General features: G+C 36.4%; 2 long non-coding RNA genes and 1 pseudogene across 9 annotated transcripts in view; 2 read left to right on the top strand and 1 right to left on the bottom strand.

The window, feature by feature from the left end:
• Nucleotides 1–2,683: 2,683 nt before the first annotated feature.
• LOC138809325 (U6 spliceosomal RNA) lies at nucleotides 2,684–2,781 on the top strand (annotated as a pseudogene).
• Nucleotides 2,782–6,463: 3,682 nt separating this feature from the next.
• On the bottom strand, nucleotides 6,464–15,524 carry LOC138809317 (uncharacterized). Its single transcript, XR_011366798.1, has 3 exons — nucleotides 15,383–15,524; nucleotides 7,880–7,964; nucleotides 6,464–6,729 (listed from the first exon to the last, which is right to left on the bottom strand). It is a non-coding gene; the product is annotated as an uncharacterized lncRNA (long non-coding RNA).
• Nucleotides 13,707–19,602, top strand: part of LOC138809316 (uncharacterized) — a 44,555-nt gene continuing 38,659 nt past the window's right edge. For 7 of the 8 annotated variants that reach the window (XR_011366797.1, XR_011366796.1, XR_011366795.1 and 4 more), the window contains exon 1: nucleotides 13,707–13,880. This is a non-coding gene — a long non-coding RNA (uncharacterized lncRNA). Of the gene's footprint in view, nucleotides 13,881–15,400; nucleotides 15,456–19,602 lie in introns of all 8 variants that reach the window. The other variant, XR_011366793.1, reaches the window with a different exon arrangement.

Raw genomic sequence — 19,602 nt, 5'->3', positions numbered from 1 at the left:
ATTTTCTTTACTTTCTATCAGTTGACCTTGTCTTGTTTCTTTCTGCACCCTTGTTTTTATTAAAGACTTTTCTTGCTTTTCTGCACTATGGTGACCTTAGGTTACCTCTTGACTTCTAATAGTATAAATAAGGAGAGTTAAAAATAAACGGGGCTGCAGTCTTGAGCTGCAGACCTCCCAACCCCATCCTTTGTCTTATGTCTTTATTTTTCCGTCCTCGCCCCCTAAATCAGGAGTTCCTTTCGTTGCCGGCTAGTTCCGGCACATAGCACCAATTCCGGTAGTTAATTGGAAATTAAAATCTCACAGGCTTTCCTGCTCATGCTGGCTTTGAACCATGATCCTCAGATATCAGCCCCTTGAGTAGCCAGGATTACAGGTGTGAGCCACCAGTGCCTGCCTGATATCATCATTTTTAAATGTATGCTTCTCAAAAGTATGATAAAGTGCTAACCTAGTATCTCAGACTATGTCCTTCTTTGGAAGTAGTATTACTTAAAATTAACATGAGAGTAGAGTGGTACATTTATCAGAAATGATCAGCATCCTTAAAAGGAAAGAGACAAATAAAGTGATACATGCAGAGAGAAGATACTAGAAGAAGATATCAGAGTGGTAAAGTGCAAGACAAGGAATGTGAAAAGTTCATGGCCACCACAAAAGCTAGAAATAAGCAGGAGGAGCAAAGTTCTGCTGACACCTTTGACTTCAGCCTTCTAATCTCCAAAACTGTGAGAGTGTTCATTTTTCTGTGTGTGTGCTGCAAGCTGCTCACTTTGTTATCCTTTGTTACAGTGACATTCAACACCAAATATAACCATCTTTACCAGTGATGTACTCTATGAACCAGTTTAATTATATAATAATAGAGGATTTTTTTTTGGTCATGAGTCTTGAACTCTGGGCTTGGATGCTGTCCTTGAGCTTTTCAGCTCAAGGCTAGTGCTCTATCAGTTGAACCACAGCACCACTTTGGTTCTCTGGTGGTTAATTGGAGATAAGAGTATCACAGACTTTCCTGTCTGGACTGGTTTTGAACCATGAATCTCAGATCTCAGCCTCCTGAGTAGCTAGGATTACAGACGTAGCTAGGATTACAGACAAGAGCCACCAGCACCTGGCTAATAGAGGATTTTTAAAAGGTAAATTTAATGTAGATTTCTTTTTGATTTTGTTGTTGCTTTTCAAATTGGAAAATAGTTTTTTGTTTTTGTTTTTTTTGGTCAGTCGTGGGGCTTAAAATCTGGGCCTGGGTGCTGTCCCTCAGCTCTTCAGCTCAAGGTGAGCGCTCTACCACTTGAGCTACAGCACCTTCTCCAGTTTTCTGGTGGTTATTGGAGATAGGAGTCTCACGGTCTTTCCTGCCTGGGCTGGCTTGAATCGGTACATACATTTCAATTGTTTGCAAAGTTGGGCATTTTCAGTTGTTGCAAAGTCTTTTTTGGTCTAGATTATTTCTCTTTGCCTCTGTCTTTTTGTCTTTGCAGTGAAATTTTAATAACTTGCAATGCTGTATATTTAGTTGAGTATTACATACAGTTCAGTTTATTGTGCTTACTTGTGACAAAATATAAACCCATTTTACTCATGTTGATGTTGTTGAGATGCATTTTTATTTTACTCCAGCATATTTATAATCTTGTGTCTCTAGCGGTCAGTGTGGCTTAAAGAAATTTTGTTCTGCTTCATTTCAGACTACATTGAATTAACATTTAGTTCAAAGCACCTTAATCACTGTGATGATAAAAATAATGGCCAAGGGAACAGAAGTCAATTAAAATGACAACTTCTACAAACATTATCTTATACAATGATATTGATTTTGGTACATAGAAATTTTGACTGAGCCCATGGACTTTAATATTCTTGGAAATATTTGAAGTATTTTTCCCTTTATCATGGAAATTGTTACCACTTTTGTTTAAAAAATACATGAATTATTCTTCTAGTTTCCTTTTAGAAATAGATTTGTGCCTCTATTCAATGCTATTCAGATAGACACCTCTGACAAGCCATATTATTTCTTCATGAAGTTGATTTGATGCAATTATATGTATGTTTCCATATTTATGTTGTGTTTAAAGAAGAGGCATTATGAAATTCTTGGGATGTATAGACTTGTCATGGTTTAACTAGGATGCTATTGAAAAGTCTATCATAGCTCTGTCACAACTATCTGCTTTAATATCCACCACACTTTTAAGACTTCTTTAGCTCTCTAATTTCTTCTTCTTCATCTCTTTCTGTCTTGATTTATTGGGATAATATAAAGGTGAATTGCTGATAAAATTGTAGATTTGGTTAGAATTCTTAGATGACTTCATTTATTAAATACTCTTCAATGAACACATGGTAATGGTAGGAAGAGAGGAAAGAAGACAAGTTTATATTATTTTAGGGATGGGCATCAGCAAAGTGAACAAGTGCTCCCAGGGGCCACAGCATGAACAATTTCGCATTTATTTATTCTCTTGTAAACTATAATCAAATATATGTTAGTAATTACATTAATATATAACAATGTAATATATAATATGGAATAATTACATTTGTTAGAGATTGTATTTATTTGATTGTATATGTTGTAGAATCCATTGCTGCATATTGTAGAAACAGTAAAGAAGGGCTGACTAGAGCATCAACATGCTGAAGGCAATAGAAAGCAATATCAACTACTTGCTACAGCAACATATACTGTATACTAAGATCAAAATGATGCAGAGATTAGCATGTCTCCTGTATAAGGATGACAAACAAATTGCTAAAGCATTTCATATTTTAAAATATTGCAAGTGTATATCTATATGGCAAGGAAAGGAATAATAAAATGTGTAGAGCCAAACTCTCTATTTCTAGAAGTCTGGGACCACTTAGAATATGAAGAAATGCCTATATATACTTTAATAGCTCCTAAGAGATTATTGTTTGTCTCCTTAGTCCATATGTAAGGAACTCATTTAGTGTGCAGAGCAGTTTTGTAGTTGTAGGAGATATTGTGAGATATTTAACAGAGTCCAGTTCAGAGTTTGATGCAGCATATCAGGAAGGTTCTAGAAAATACTAGAAATATGCAGAGGAGGAAGGAGCTGGAGTGATAGGAAAATAGCTAAAGGAAAGCTATTTTTCAGATCCAGTATCCTTTGAGTTCACACCTTACTTTGATTTTTATGTGTAGCCATGTAAAAGAGTTCTAGCCATGTAATATTGTCAGTCCCATGATGTGTGCTATTTTCAGGCCTCATCTACAAAACTCTCCTAATCATTATCCTTTCTCTTCTTGCACTAGTGACACTGGAAGCCAAATATCAAAGTTAAGCAGAATCCGTGGCAGAATCTGTATTCCTACATCAAGAGAAGAGCTGCTTGACTATCATGAATACCTAATTTGGACTTTAGGAGAGAAGAAACAAACTTTTGTCAAGCCACTGATTTTTTAGTTTTGTTCTTCAAATCACTGTTATTATCATTATTATCTTTTTATTAATTTTGGTTTATTAGTCAAAACAATATACCTTTCTAAAATAAAACTCAGTATATCATGTTAACTGTCATGAGAAGATGAAAAGAAAAAACGTCCCCACCCTCACTTCCCCACCTTATCCAAGCTGATGTCATAGTTGAGAATAGAATTGTAGTTACTAGAAGTTGGGGAGAATAAGGAGAATGTGACCATAGAGGAAGGCTCAACAGTAAGTACCAACTTACAGTTAGGATCAAGAAATTCTGATGTGCCATTATGGAGATAGGTGATTTAGATGATGAGAATTTATTGGTTATTCCCTGAAACTAGAAGAAAATAGTCTGAAAATTTTCAGCAGAATAAAATGTTTGTTTTTCTGCCACAGAAGCATATGTTTAAGTAATAGAGAACAAGAGTCTGGAAAGTAGGGTGCAGCAAAATATAGACAGTAAAGACGTCCTGGAGTCAGAATATAATACAACTGGTTAAACTATAATATTGAGCAAAAGGATCAAAAAGTTAGTTGTCTCAGTTTATAGAGCCTGAAGTAAACCTACTGAAGTGTAAAGGTAAGGAGAGTGGTAATATGTCTTAGGATAAGAAAGATTTGTTATTGTTTCTGCATTGGTGGAAGTGACAATGGATGGGGTGGGAAAATTGTGGTTGAGGTCAGAGTGGAGGCAGAGATTTCTTTCCAGGAGAGGCTAGTTGAACACGTGAGCTGGTGGTGCTGGTGATAAAGGAATAGGCTGAAAAAAATGAGCCATGGGAATGTTGATGACTGTGGGAGCACTGAGGAAAGGGAGAAGCTGGAGATAACTTTTAGGTCTATACTTTAGAGCAGTGAGTGTTCCTTTGCCACATGAGTTTGAGGCATACAGAAAAGGAAAGAAATTACCATAGTATCTAATATGTTCTACAAAGATAAAAAGAACAGTTAACATCAAACTACAGCAGCATTCCTCATGTTCACAAATCCATTTTGTCTTCCTAGGTACATAAACTATATTTTCAATCCTTTCTTGGAGCAAGGTAAAATAATATGGTTAAATTCTAGACAACAGCACATAGTTGTAAATGGTATATGCAATTTCCAGCTCAATCCATAAAATCCTGTATTTTATTCCCCAGCATCTGTTCTGTGGCAACCTTGGAAACTACATATTCCAAATGTTAAACTGCAATATGGAAGAATCCTGTCTCTGTAAGTCACCATTTAGATGAATGAGAGTTTCCTGAATAGCTATGCAACCAACTGAACTATGACTTAAAGTACAAATTAATATTTATTGTTTTAACCATAATGAACATAGTGTGTATTTAACCAGAATAGCCAATGACACAAATACTTTGTTATTAAGCAACTTTAAGTTTAATGTAGCATCTGTTTAATGGATGGGCTAGCCCTAAAATCAAACTTCATTCATACTCTGGTGGAATAACCCGTGATATCACAGGTTATTGTTCCAATAGGATTTTAGAACCTTTTCCTGTTTATTCTCCTATTTTTCAATCTTAGTTGGTAAATTCTGGTGGTTAGATTTTAAAATAGAAAACTTGATGGTGTATTTTGTCTATTACTTTCTTATTTGAAAAAAATCCTTTAACTGGTAAAAGAGGCTTAAAGTATAGATCTTATTTTACAATATCTTGTCTGATATACTGCTTGGTGTGTTAACAAATATAGTTTAGAGCCTCTCTTATTTTTTCTTTATTTGACAGCCAGTAAGATTTCTGGTACTGTTACATTTATGACTTCATAAATTGGAAATGTGGTCAGAAAGAGAAAACCATTATCACTTAGGAACTCATTCTGCAACAAGATTTTTACCCAAGATTTCATTGGAATTATGGTCTATATGTAGAATCTACCTTGATGGTTTAATGTTGAAATCTGAAGTGAAAGAATTAACTCTGAATGTACTTTTGAAACCTCATTATTTTCATCATAGATTGAGTAATAACAGGCAACATTCTGATTATAGAAACTAGGTAGAAATGATCTCTGTAAACTAAATTGCTAACCTTAGTTTATTTCACTTAGTGTATCCATTGAATGAAATTTTGGTGTGCTGGAAAGTGGCAGTTAAGATACAGCTTAAACATTTTCCCAATATGAATCTGTATTACATTTGTGATTTTTGTGCTAGTGGATATTGAACCTGGTATCTTAAGCATGGTAGATAAGCACTGTCATTAAGCTATATCTCTAATCCTATATATATATATATATATATATATATATATATATATATATATAAAATCCTTTATATATATATATATATATATATATACACAAAGATATATGAACATTTAAAACAGAAGCAACACAGAAGTGTATAGAAGTGAAGTGCATCTCAAAACCTATCAATAATAAAGAACTGTTAAAATTCTGAAGCAGATTTTTATGCCTTCTTTATTTCCATACACAAAATAGTCCTCAGACATATATACAAACACACACATAAATAGAATCAAAATACAGATGTTTGTAATTTACAATTTTACTCACAAGCCTGAAATGTGGTTGTCTCATGTCTGTAAAGAAGAATCACTTTAAAAACACTATGAAATAATCTTTTATAGAAAATACAATAATATAACTAGTGTGGAACACTGAGGTTTCTAGTTTTTCACCATTGTGAGAAATACTGCCATTAACTAATGTGTATATATTTGGGTTTTTGTGAGTAGTGTAAATTGCTATGGTGAATTTGCTTGGAGGGAGGAAAACACATTTAATATTTCTAAATTTAATAGTATTGGAAAGAGTGTATCTATTATGACCAATGCATAGGAAAGGCAGTAGAGAGGATAATGCCTACTATTATAGAAACTGAAATAAAGAAGTCCATGAATGAATTTGTGCTGTTTCTAAAAGCTATTCTGACTCCTGTATTCCAATGTTAGAGTCTGTATTCCAATGTTAGTCTCTGTATTCCAATGTTAGACAAGATTTCTTGATACACAGGAAATGAAACTAATATGTAAATGTAGTATAGGTAGAAAGACTAGAAAAGATTTTTGTTGGAGTAAGACAACTGCATAACTTGTTTGCATTCAGTCCTCTTCTCTTACTCTGAGATGATCTTGTGGAATCTGAGATTACACTTGAGGTACTATAGGATTTGTGAGGTTCTCCATGAGTTCCTCACATATTCTATCTGATTGCTTCACTGTTGTTTTATTTCCATGTGAAGAAGCTAGTAGCCTTTACTGTATTCATTTCCTTCTCTTCTTTCTTCTGCCTGTGTTAGCTGAAAAATACTCTGAAATGTTGAATGAGAAGTTGGAGTAGAGTTAGAGTTGAGAAACTAGGTTTGAGAGTCTCTATTATAGCAGCATTGACAACAAGAAAAACAAATTAGAGAACTAAGGGATCATCGCTGGTTTGTCTTTTGCTTTCTGAAGGTCTGATGTAAAACACATCTGCATTGTGTAATGTGTTTTTTAGATCCAGGCTCTTTCTTTTGTGGTTTCCAGGGTTGTACTCTAAAATGCCTCAGCTTAGAAGAGAGACTCATTTTCTACTGATTATAATTTGTTCTGCTTTCAGTCCATGTTCACATGATATTAGCCTTATTACATGGAGACAAGAAAAGTGAGTCAGCACACAGTAAGTATAACTGTATGTAGAAATCAGGCCTGGAGTCACTTCACATCTCTACGGCTAACTGCTGTGTCAACTTGACAAGATTGTCAATAATTTAGTATCTTAGTTTTCTTGTTTATAAAATAAGGATAAGAATATGACTTTTCAGGCCTAGGAAGGTGGCTCAGTGGTAGAGCGCTTGCCTTGCATGCTTGAGGCCTTGGGCTCAATTCCTCAGCACCACATAAGCAAAAAGAAAAAGGCTTGAAGTGGAGCTGTGGCTCAAGTGGTAGAGCGCTAGCCTTGACCTGAAGAGCTAAGGGACAGCGTCCAGGCCCAGAGTTCAGGCCCATGACCGGACCCCCCCCCAAAAAAAAGAATATGTCTTTTCAGCAAAAGATTATTTCATAGTTTTTCAAAGTTATTCTTATTTACTGACATGAAACAACAACTGCATTTCAGGTTGCTGAATAAGTGACTATATGTAAAGGCACATAGCACATTCTTTTTTTGGGGGGATGGGGGGTGTTCTGATTGTGGGGCCTGAACTTGGGGCCTGGATTGCTGTCCCTCAGCTCTTCAGCTCAAGGCTAGTGCTCTACCATTTGAGCCACAGCACCACTTCCAGCTTTTTTCTTTTTGCTTATGTGGTGCTTAGGAGTCGAATCCAGCGCCTCATGCATGGAAGGCAAGCGCTCTACCACTGAGCCACCGTCCCAGCCCCCATAGCATATTCTTAAGAAGTGAACCCAGGTTCTGGGGGCTCACATGTATAAGCTTAGCTGTTCAAGAGGGGTTTGGAGTAGGAAAATCAGTGAGATTCTTACCTTCAACTAATCAGAAAAATGTTGGAAGTGAAGGTATGGTCAACTGAGAACTTGAGAATTCCAAGCCATGAGTTGAAACTCAGTTCTAGCACAGGAAAAAAAGAGATAGATTCTAGTATTAGTGGTAGTTGCACTGGGAATAGAATCATCAATCATGGCTATTGACATGAAAAATACAGAGAATACCTTTAATTGGTACAAAGAATGTGTATAGGAATTTGAGAGAATCAGCTTACTTTCAGTAAAGTTGAAAAAGTAACAATTCATGAAGAAAAATGCATTTGAGTAGGGTCCTAAAAAATGTGTTCCTTTTCCACTAAATCTGTGAAGAAAAATGCAATTTGCAGAATAGGGTGCCAGAGGGAACAAGGATATTGCTGAAGAAATTTGGTGAAATTTGACCTGAAATGCAGTGCCAATTAAGACAAATAGCAAGCTGATAAAAGTTATAAATGAGGGCTAGGGACTTGGCTCAGTATTGAGTGCTTGTTTAGCAATTACAAGAAGTTAATTCCAGCATCATGCACAGAAATCTTAAAATTGAGTAGTCTATGATTTATAAATAAATGACTGTGGTTCTTGTTTTGCTGTATGGGGAATGTGCTGTTCAGATGGGAGAGAACCTTGCCCAGGCCAGTGAGGAGCTGTTCAAAATTTGACCTCCTCTATCCTGAACAGGGAAGTGAAGAAGCTTTGAAGGGGGAGTTTATAGTTTCCTGACACTTTGAAGCACATGGATAGATTTATTTCTACTTCCTCTAAGGGAGAACTTCTCCTAACTCATTTTTCAGGACATAAGGAGTTAGAAATTACCCTGCTTATGGAACCAGACTTATTCTCACTTTTTATTTATTTCAGAGCCCAGTTTCTGACATTTGTATTTGCTCTTTATTTGAGGGCTTGTGAAATCTTATCTCTTTGGTTTGCTTGACTTAATCGCCCATTTTAGAACATGGATCTGCTTTTTCCCCCTGATTTTGAGGCTTCCTATGGAAGTTGACTCCTGCCTCATGGAACCTCTAGTCAAACAAAGCCCTGGATTCTCTTTTTAGCTTGATCCCAGGAGAACCTCAAGCGATGGAACTGTGGGATAATCTTTAAATGGGACAGACCAACTGTATCCAAATTTGTGTTTGTCAGCGAATGCTTGAATGACCTCATCTAGAACACTCAGTGTCTGTATATCTCAGACTGTCTTATTTGAAAATTGATTATAATAATCATAGTACCAGCCTCATGAGGTTATTGTTAGGATTTAATTGAGTAAAACTATGTCTAGAAAATCATTTCTTAATAATGTTAATGTGTTAGAATTTATTATCTATTGTAAGGGGTTCCTGTGGGTACAAGAAGATCAACATTAATTTGACCTAGGGGAGCAAAGAAGACCTCTAAAGAGATAATGATCTTTGAACATAAATTTGATCAACAGATCATTTCCTAAGGGATGCAATGAAGGGAAGGCAATCCAAGAAGAGAGAAAGCTGATGAAATGGTTCAGGTATGAAAAATTTAAGAAGTGTATTATGTGTGGAGCTCTGGATAAATTGTGGAAATGGGGTGAGGATGGAGAAGTTAGGGCAAATGATGTAGCTGAAGAGGGTGGGACAAAGGGAAACTGGGAAGGATTTTCAGGTTAAACCAGTGATTTGTAGTTTAGTTCTGGAGAAGCAGGATGCTAGTGACATTATTTAGGTAGGGAAATAACCATGATGAGGTTTGTAAGGTTCCTCTGGTTACAGTGTGAAAGATCGATTGCATTGAGCTTGAATGTTGGCAGGGAGTCACATTTAAGGAGTTATTTCATTTACTCATGGAGATAAATTAATGTGAGTTCTATACAGTGGGTCATTAATATCACCTATGCTTTCTTTCCTTTGTTGTGGTGATAATTGCAATTCTCATACATTGCTTTTGTTCCACGTAGTCATTAGTCATTAGTTGACTTGAAAACCTTTATGCAAGCAAAGGATTTTAAAGTGTTGAAATGTATTTGACATGGTACTGAAGCTTTAATTGTGGCTATGATTCAAATCACCCCAGAATTAAGTCCATCCTTTGCTTTACTTGTCCCACCATTAGTAGTATCTCCGGGTGAGTGACCTCTTGGCATTTTTCTGCATGTGTTGGTTGGATTTAGACAGATTTCATTAAACATTTCGTTTTACTTGGCTTGCTTCAGGGTAAAGTCCAAAAGAACTCTCGATATTTGTTCCTTCCCCCCCTCTTCAGCTAACCTATGATTATTTTCTCAAATGGATCCTTTCACACATAGAGTCATTTAAAGAATTTTACCATCTTTTGATTCTATCAGTCTATCAAAAACTTTGTACAAGCTCTAAACAAGTCTGGAATTTGAAGTTACATGTCCTGTCAAAACATTTTTTTTATTTATAAACTCATTTTTCTTTGCTGTGTACTTCTGAAAAAATAGCATTAGCTCTCTATGGTTTTAGAAATTCCTTTTCTTTCAGAACAGCTAGGAAAAAACTACAAATAATAAAACAAAATAATCTGTAACAGACTGTTTTTTTTTTAATAAAAGGGGGGGGAAACCTCATTTCAGAGAGGTAAGGTTGGTCAAGCATTTTAGGTAATGAGAAAGGGAATTTTTCTTAGCCAAACAGAAATGAGGGTTTTAGTGCTTTTAAGGGACTTCCAGAAAGTATTGGTGACTCCTCTTCGTTTTGATGTCTTTTCTGAGTCTCTCTGAATATGTTAGAAAGATCCAAGTAATTAAAGATCTTCAGTGTCTCAGATGATAAGGATTATCACTAAACTTTCTTTTTCCCACCTATATTGCCAACTTCTTTTAGAAAAGAAATAGTATGTGCATCTAACCTTTAGAGGGTCTTAAAGGAATAGGAGGGATTTCTTCACAAATCTGGACAAATTTAAAATACGAAATACAAAGCTCTATGGAATATTACTGGGATAAATGTATAACTAAAGAAAAGAAGTAAAAATTTCCCCACGTTTCTGTAGGTCAGTGAAATGTTAATAAATGTTGAGGGTAGCCTGTGGAAAGTTAATATGGTTAGGTGAGTTAAGGAATGTTCTACCCATCTTAAACAGAAAGCTAATGAGGATTATAGACAAAGAGGATTATAGATACCCAAAAGGAATAGATTTTCTGCTTATTTGACCACACAATGTTTTTCATGGGGTAGGTCAGAGGACCAGAACTCCTCATTTGGAGCACTAAGAAAATGTTTGGGTACATAAAACTAACATGTTTTAACATTAGAAGTTAAGAGTTTTCAGGCATAAATTCTAGTTGAAATCAAATACAGTGGGATACTGCAAAGCCATTGAAATTCAGGTTATTTTTAAGACATAAAAAATGAATATTCTTGGGCTGGGAAGGTGGCTCAGTGGTAGAGCACTTGCCTTGCATGCATGAGGCCCTGGGTTCGATTCCTCAGCACTACATAAGCAAAAAGAAAAAAGCCAGAAGTGGCGCTGTGGCTCAAGTGGTAGAGTGCTAGCCTTGAGCTGAAGAGCTGAGGGACCGTGCCCAGGCCTAGAGTTCAGGCCCCATGACCGGATTCCCCCCACCAAAAAAAATGAATAATCTTGGGGGACTTACTGGCTCTGAATTGCTGTGGATGGCTTTAGGATATATTGTACTCTGACTCTTCCCATCACACTTTAACTAGACCTTACTTGCTTGGCACAGAGCATGAAGACTTTATGCTGGTTGTTGAGTATTTATCAACGACTTCTAGAATCTTACCAAAAATCATATGTGTCTTCTGAAATTGAACATGACATTGTAATCATTAATATGATTTACATGATGAAGTTAATAATAGAACTAATTTTATTTCTATATATGTTGACATACTCTGCTAATTCATAGATTAATTCCAAAGAAGGTGTACATAGTTTTGTTAGATTAACAATATGTGACTAAATTTAGAATTTCAAAGGCTAATAGAGTCTTAATATTAAGATCCATAGCAGTTGAAAGCTACTTATTATTGTATTTTTAAAAATAGTATTTTTAGACATATATAATGGACTTTTAGAAAAGGCAAAAACCACAGAAAACCAATGTTTTCTAAAACACACACACACACACACACACACACACACACACACACACACACACACACACGAATGTTTTACCTATTTATGCAAATCTAACTCCGTAAGTTTAAATAGTGACTTACTTATATTTTTAATGCTGGATTACGGAATTTGAATTTCAAGAAATTTGAACAGGATGAAATGACTAAATTTTGTAGAGGTAAATGTTATATTCTCTATTTAGAACTGTTAACTATCTCACTCACTGTGGAGCAGAATAATTTTACTTAGCACCAAGTATCAAAAATATCCTGGGCTTACCCATACAGTAAATGTGCACTCAAGTTACAAAAATGAGTCTAATAGGTGAAAGGGATGGCATCAGGTTCAACCCAACAATAGCTTTTAGTGAAGAAGTATAAGGTTGTCTCAGAATATTCAGAGGAATGAAATCAAGATAGGAAGAAATTTCCTATTGTGCTATAGGAAACGAAGCTAAAATTTTATGTTTTCTGAAACTCTAGGAAAACAAAGTTATAGAACACGATATATGCTTCAAATGGCAAGATTCAATCAGTAGATAGAAGCTCTCAGGGAATGGATTATATAGCTCTTTCAAAATAGTCTGACACTAGAACATTGAGGAAGTAATTAGGTTGGCAAAAGATTAGAGATTTCCCTGATATTATTGCTTCCATAGTGTGTAGTTCAATTTTAGGAAAATGTATTGAACATCTATAACATCTCTTCTAAATTTATGATTATAGGCTCGTAAACGTAGAATTAGGTGCATTAACTAATAGTTTTAATTAGGTGACAATCAAAGGACAAGGGAAAATTTTGGAAGGAACTTGGAAATAGTACTGAGGAGAAATGAAACAAAATATTATTAAAATGAGTTTTAAGAGTTTTCTTGAGCATAGTCTGACCTTGCTGTGGAATTTTCTTGAGAGCTATTTGCCTACTTTATGGATATCCACCAATGTGCAGCCATGGGTAAGGTTTTGAGGATAGATGTGTTTGAAATGGGATACATGAAGAAAAGTCTAACTACAGGACTATTAACACCATCTCTTATTTGTATACGCATCCTATGTGCCTTCTATATGTAACACCTAGGATATTATAGTAGTGAAATAATTCAGTGAGACTGTAAGAATTTCTTGTATGCCAGAAAAGTTCTACACTGAAATTGGCTTTGTCTTCTAGAGTAGTGTAGACAATAGTTTTCACTCATAATTTCTTTTGGGGGGGAGGAGAGGGTCCGGTCATGGGACCTGAACTCTGGGCCTGGACGCTGTCCCTCAACTCTTCAGCTCAAGGCTACTGCTCTACCACTTGAGCCACAGTGCCACTTCCGGCTTTTTTCTTTTTGCTTATGTGGTGCTGAGGAATCGAACACAGGGCCTCATGAATGCAAGGCAAGTGCTCTACCACTGAGCCACCTTCCCAGCCCCTTCACTCATAATTTCTTTGAGGTTGATTTTAATTCAAGTTTCATTAATCCGTCATTCTAAAAGGAAGGATTTTCTTTCTTCAATTGAGATATGTCACAGTGCTCTAATTTACTTGGTTTTTTATTAACTTGTGAAGAAAGAGGGCAAACAAATGTTTCAATATTAGTTTCAATAGTTAAACATTATTAAACTGGTTGCATTAATTTACATTCATTAATAGCAAATGCTTTTATTGCAAGCCATGCATTTTCTAATTAGGAATCTGAGGTTAATATGTTACTTAGGACTTAGGTAGGGATTTTAAATTTTATTAACTGCTTAATTCATCCTATTCTCTGGCTACAGTTGCCTTTCAAAGGTTTAGAACCAGAAGCTGTGACTGTTTTCTATGGAGGGACACTAGTCACTCACCTACTTAGAACGTCGAATAGAACTGTTTTCTATTGTGGTTGGAACAGTGTTGGCCTTTGATGCTGACATTACTGTGACCTTTGGAAATCATGTTAAGTGAGGTAAGGCAAGAACAAAAAAGCAAATGCTGCATAATCTCACTCGTGGTAGGACTTAAATGTTCAGAAATTGAGAATAGAACAGTGATTTTATAAGAAATAGAAGTTAGGAATGGGAATGGAGAGATGGAAAAATATTGCTCCGTATGTAGAGAGTTATAATTCAGTAGAAGTAACTTGTAGTGTTCATGGTAGACTGACTACGGAAATATATACATGTTTCCAAAAGAGCAATGAGAGGAGTTTGATTGCTTTAACAGAAAGAAAGTATAACTATTTGAGGATATAGGGTTACTCTCATTGTTGGCATACAGAAAAGCCACGGAATTTTGAGGGTTAATTTATATACCTTTCCATTTTGCCAAAGTTTCAGATCAGCTCGAATAACTTGAGGGTGGAGTCTAGGGGATTATTTAAATACAAGATCATGTCATCTACTAAGAGGAAGAGTTTTTCTATTTAGATCCCCTTAAAGTTTGCATCTTGTTTTATTGTTCTAGCTAGGTATTCTAATATTATACTGAAGAGGAATGGAGAGAGTGGACAATCTGTCTCCTTCCTGAAATTTGAGGAAATGGCTTTACTTTTGCCATTAAGTATAATACTAGTTATAGTATAAGTTATAATGTAAGTTTGTCATACACAGCTTTTCTTATATTGAGGAATGTTCATTCCATGGATTCCTAGTTTCTGCAGAGCTTTCTTAATAAAGTGGTGTTGGATCTTGTCAAATCTTTTTTCTGCATCTATTGAGATTACTATGTAATTCTTATCCTTGCTCCTGTTGATGTGATGTATTACATTTATTGTTTTGTGTATATTGAACCAACTTTGCATCCATGGAATGAATCCTGTTTGATCATAGTGTATGATTTTTTTGATGAATTGTTGAAGTTGATTGGCCAGGATTTTGTAGTTTTGCATTAATGGTCATCTGAGAAATGGGTCTTGAGTTCTGTTTCTTTGATGATTCCCTGTCTGTTTTGAGGATGAGGGTTGTGCAGGCTTCCTAGAATGAGATTAGTAGTGAACTTTCATTTGCATTGAAGAGTTGGAGTAGTATCAATTGAGTTCTGCTTCAAAGGCCTTGTAGAATTCAGCTGTGAATGCATCTAGTCCTGGACTTTTCTCTTACTCTCCAGTTTTGAATTTATTTATTTTTAACATCCTGCAGCATGGAGAGCTGCTGCTGCCATGCCGCAGAGGGTGGGGCCACCTCTGGCTCTGTTTACTCTGTGAAGAAAGTTGCCCTGCCTTGGATGGTCCTTCCCCCATCTGGAAAGGTCAACTTTCCCCAGTATGGAGCTGAGTGCCAGTGGTTGGGTTGCTTTGCACTGTTGAATGGCTCAGCAGTGTCTAATTCTAAGGCCTGAGGTATCTACTGGCTGCCCTGGCTCCGTCTTTGCCAATATGAAAGATGACATTCTTCTGGGATGATAGGGGAAGAGCTACCTTCCAAACTCTGTTTTGTGAGAAGGAATGGGAATGCCTTTTTGGGTACTTACCTTCCCTTGGTTTTTCAGGCTATCTGTGATCTGCGTCCATCTGTGGTCAGCAGGATGAAGATTTTTGCTCCTGGTAAATTCAGACTGGTAGTGAATAGAAGCTGCTTGCACTCTGTTTCTGTCACCTTTTCCTCAGGCTCGGTCTACTGTTATGTTAGCAGCCACAGCCACTGCCACCTCGGTCACTGGTGTATGCTCAAATCTGCCTCCTTAAACAGGCTGCCTGAAATTTTCCTCTCTGGCCAAACTCTCTGTACTATGATGGCTCACTTGGGTGCCTCTGAGCCTTGGATTTTTCACTGGAACACTAAAACTGGTTTCTTCATGATATCTCAGTTAGCTCCTAGGTGCGCCTCTGCAATCTTTGAAGTCCAAATTTTTTTTAATTTTTTTTATTGTGAAAATACTGTACAGAGGGGTTACAATTACATGGGTAAGATAGTGAGTACATTTCTTATCAATCATTGTAGCCTCCTCCTTTGTTTACCTTTCCCATCCATACCCATCCTCTCTCCCCCCCCAATTCTCCCCCCCCCAAGTTGTAAAGTTCGTTTTCTACATGACAACTTGTACTTCTCATTGTTGCAACAGGTCCACCTGTATCCTTATTTAAACAACTTGTTTTTCCCCTTCCCCTCCACAAACTATACCGACATCAAATACAGTGAAAGCAGGGTTTATACTGTGGGGGAGGGACATACAAAGCAACAAAGAAATAATCTTATATATGCATTAGAAACAAATGGATGAAAGAAAAAAACATTAAAATACATATCTAAGGGTTCATTTTCCTCACATCATATTATCTGACCTTTTCTGCTTCACTCATACATATACTAGATATTACAAATAAGGGAAACCATGGGACCTATGTTTTTTTGGGCTTGGCTTACTTCACTTAATATAAGTTTTTTCCAAGTCTTTCCATTTCCTAACAAATGGGGCAATGCCATTCTTTCCGATGGAGGCATAGAATTCCATTGTGTATATATACCACATTTTCTTGATCCATTCCTCTGCTGAGGGGCATCTGGGTTGGTTCCATATCTTAGCTATGGTAAATAATGTTGCAATAAACATAGTTGTGCTGGTAGCTTTAGTGTGGTCTTGTTTGTGAGCATTTGGGTAAATGCCCAAATGTGGGATTGCTGGGTCATAGGGGAGCTCTATGTGAAGTCTTTTGAGGAACCTCCATACTGCTTTTCAAAGTGGTTGAACAAGCTTACACTCCCACCAACAATGCAGTATGGTTCGCTTCTGTCCACATCCCCTCTAGCATCTGTTGTTGTTAGAGTTCTTGATTTTTGCCATTTTAACTGGAGTGAGGAGAAAACCAGCAAGACCACAAAAAAGGCCAAGACACTGCACCCAAACTGAGAATCCAAGAACCATAGGAAGAACCCAGTTTTTGCAGCCCCCAAGAAGGTGGATAACATGGCAGGAACTCCCAAATACCTCTCCGTCCTATCTATCAACATTAACGGACTTAACGATCCAATTAAGTGACATAGACTGTCTAGTTGGATTAAAAAACAAGATCCTTCTATCTGCTGCCTTCAGGAGTCACATCTTGCCCATAAAAACAAACACATTTTCAATGTTAAAGGCTGGAAAAAAATCTACCAAGCAAACGGCCCCCATAAACAGGCGGGAGTTGCAATCCTAATATCAGATAAAATAGACTTAAAATTAAAATTTGTGAGAAGAGATAAAGAAGGTTGCCACATACTAATTAAGGGATCTCTCCTTCAGGAGGATATTACAATTTTAAATATCTATATGCCAAACAACGGAGCACCCAAATTTATCCAAGAAACACTACTTTCCCTCAAATCCCACATAGATCCAAAGACATTAATTGTTGGGGATTTTAACACACCACTCTCCTCACTAGATAGATCAACTTGGCAAACACTCAACAGAGAAACCACAGATCTAAACAACTGCATAGATCAACTAGATTTAACAGACATCTAACAAATATTTCACCCAACCGCATCAGAATACACGTTTTTCTCAGCAGCACATGGAACGTTTTCTAAAATAGACCACATTTTAGGCTACAAAGCAAACTTGTCTAAATTCAGAAACATTGAAGTTATTCCTTGCATTCTCTCAGACCACAAGGGAATAAAATTAGAACTCAACACCAAAAGCCACCAAAGAAAGTCCGGTAACACATGGATGTTGAACAACACACTGCTGAATCATGAGTGGGTCATGGAAGAGATTAGAAAGGAAATTCACAGGTTAATGCTATTCAACAAAAATGAGCACACAAATTACCAGCTCTTCTGGAACACAGGAAAGGCAGTACTCAGAGGCAAGTTTATAGCTCTGAGTTCCTACATCAACAAATTGGAGAGATCTGAAACCAACAATTTAATGAGACATCTGAACCTCCTTGAAAAAGAGCAGCAAGATAATCCCCAATCCAGTAGACAGAAAGAAATAATTAAAATTAAATTAGAATTAAATGAATTAGAATCCAAAAAAACTATAGAAAGAATCAACAAAACAAAGAGTTGGTTCTTCAAAAAAATTAACAAAATTGAAGTCTAAACATTTTTTTTGATTAAAAAGCAACTTCAGGAGAAGATATAGATGTATAAATATATGTATATGTATATATGTGTGTATACATGTATATATGTATATATACACACATGTTTATGTATGTATGCACATATACACACGTTTATGCATGCATGTATATATGTATATAACATATATCCATGTATGTATAACATATATACATGTATATAACATATGCAACATATATGTAGATATACATACATAATATATAACATGTATATACATGCATATGTTGTATATGTATACATGTATATGTATATGTATGTATATATATGGAAGTGGTGCTGTAGCTCAAGTGGTAGAGTGCTAGCCTTGAGCTGAAGAGCTGAGGGACAATGCCCAGGCCCAGAGTTCAAGCCCCACGACCGACCAAAAAAAACAGAAAGAAAGTAAAAATGACTTGTACATTTACAGGACACTCACAGTCTGCAGTTTATGTTTATATATATCGAAATCCCCTTCTGAGAATATAGTGAAAGAACCAAGATATGGGAATTTAGTTTTCTTCTTTCTTCTGTTAGATAATATAGTAGCTTTCAAGTCTCTTACAGTTCAGAATACTCTGAATAAGTGAGAGAACATCTAAAGATAAAAATTACTAGAATGAAAGCAACTGGTTTTTCAATTGTGTGTGTAAGTGTGTGTACTTGTGCACATAGTGGTGTGTATCATGCATTAAGCATGTTAGAAAGTACAGACATAGCTGGTGCTTGGACAGCAAGCCTTCTGACCTCTGAAATAACAGTGTTGCTGTGTTCGTTCACCTGACAAACTTCCTTCTGTTTGGTTTAAGAATAAGCACCTTGCTAGATTCGTTTAGGTCTTTCCATGTCACCTAGCTGTTTCATTTGTATCACTGGCTAAATGTCACGCTGAGCTGCTGAAACCTGCCAGTGTTGCATTACATTCTGTACCCTTTCATTCCATATACCTAGTTTATAAGTGGTTAGTAAATTTCAGGTACTACTGATTCATTCTGTGCAGCCAGAGGTGAAAAGTTTAAACTCTGGAATCTTTGTGAAATAGATGGTCATTCAAAAGGCAGTTTTAAATCTTTTATGCAAAGCTAAAAGATTAAGCCATTACTAGAATAGCATAAAATTGATAAAGGACCTCCCCAAACTGTAGTAAATAGCTTTTTCACTGTTTTATGATATAGGCAACTCTGAGTTCCTGTGTGTAGCCTGTGCTGACCTGGTAGATAGGTAAACATTTATTACTGGGTTTTTTTCAGTTCCAATTAGGATGAAGAGACATTGATCTGTTAAGTTTATCTTAACCTGTCAAGTCTCCAGCTGACAAAGATATATCTGGATGGAAACTCTTTCCTCTGTTTATGTGAAGTTCTCACTTTGCATATTCTATAAACCAATACAGTCAACCCTATGTCACTTAGTTCCTGTTTCTTCTCTTTTTTTTTTTATTTTTATTTTATTTTATTTGAGAACATACTGTACAGAGGGGCTACAATTACATGGGCAGGATAATGCATACATTTCTTACCAAGCATTGCAGCCTCCTCCTTTGTTTACACTTCACCTCCCTTCCCCGCCTCCCCCCTCCCCCCACCCAATTATACCCCCCTCCCCCCACCCAATTATACCCCCCTCCCCCCCCACACCGAC

The sequence above is a fragment of the Dipodomys merriami genome, unplaced genomic scaffold (assembly GCF_024711535.1).
Source record: "Dipodomys merriami isolate MVZ:Mamm:240054 unplaced genomic scaffold, mDipMer1.0.p SCAF_490, whole genome shotgun sequence".
NCBI lineage: Eukaryota > Metazoa > Chordata > Mammalia > Rodentia > Heteromyidae > Dipodomys > Dipodomys merriami.
This window is presented reverse-complemented; position numbering and strand designations above follow the sequence as displayed.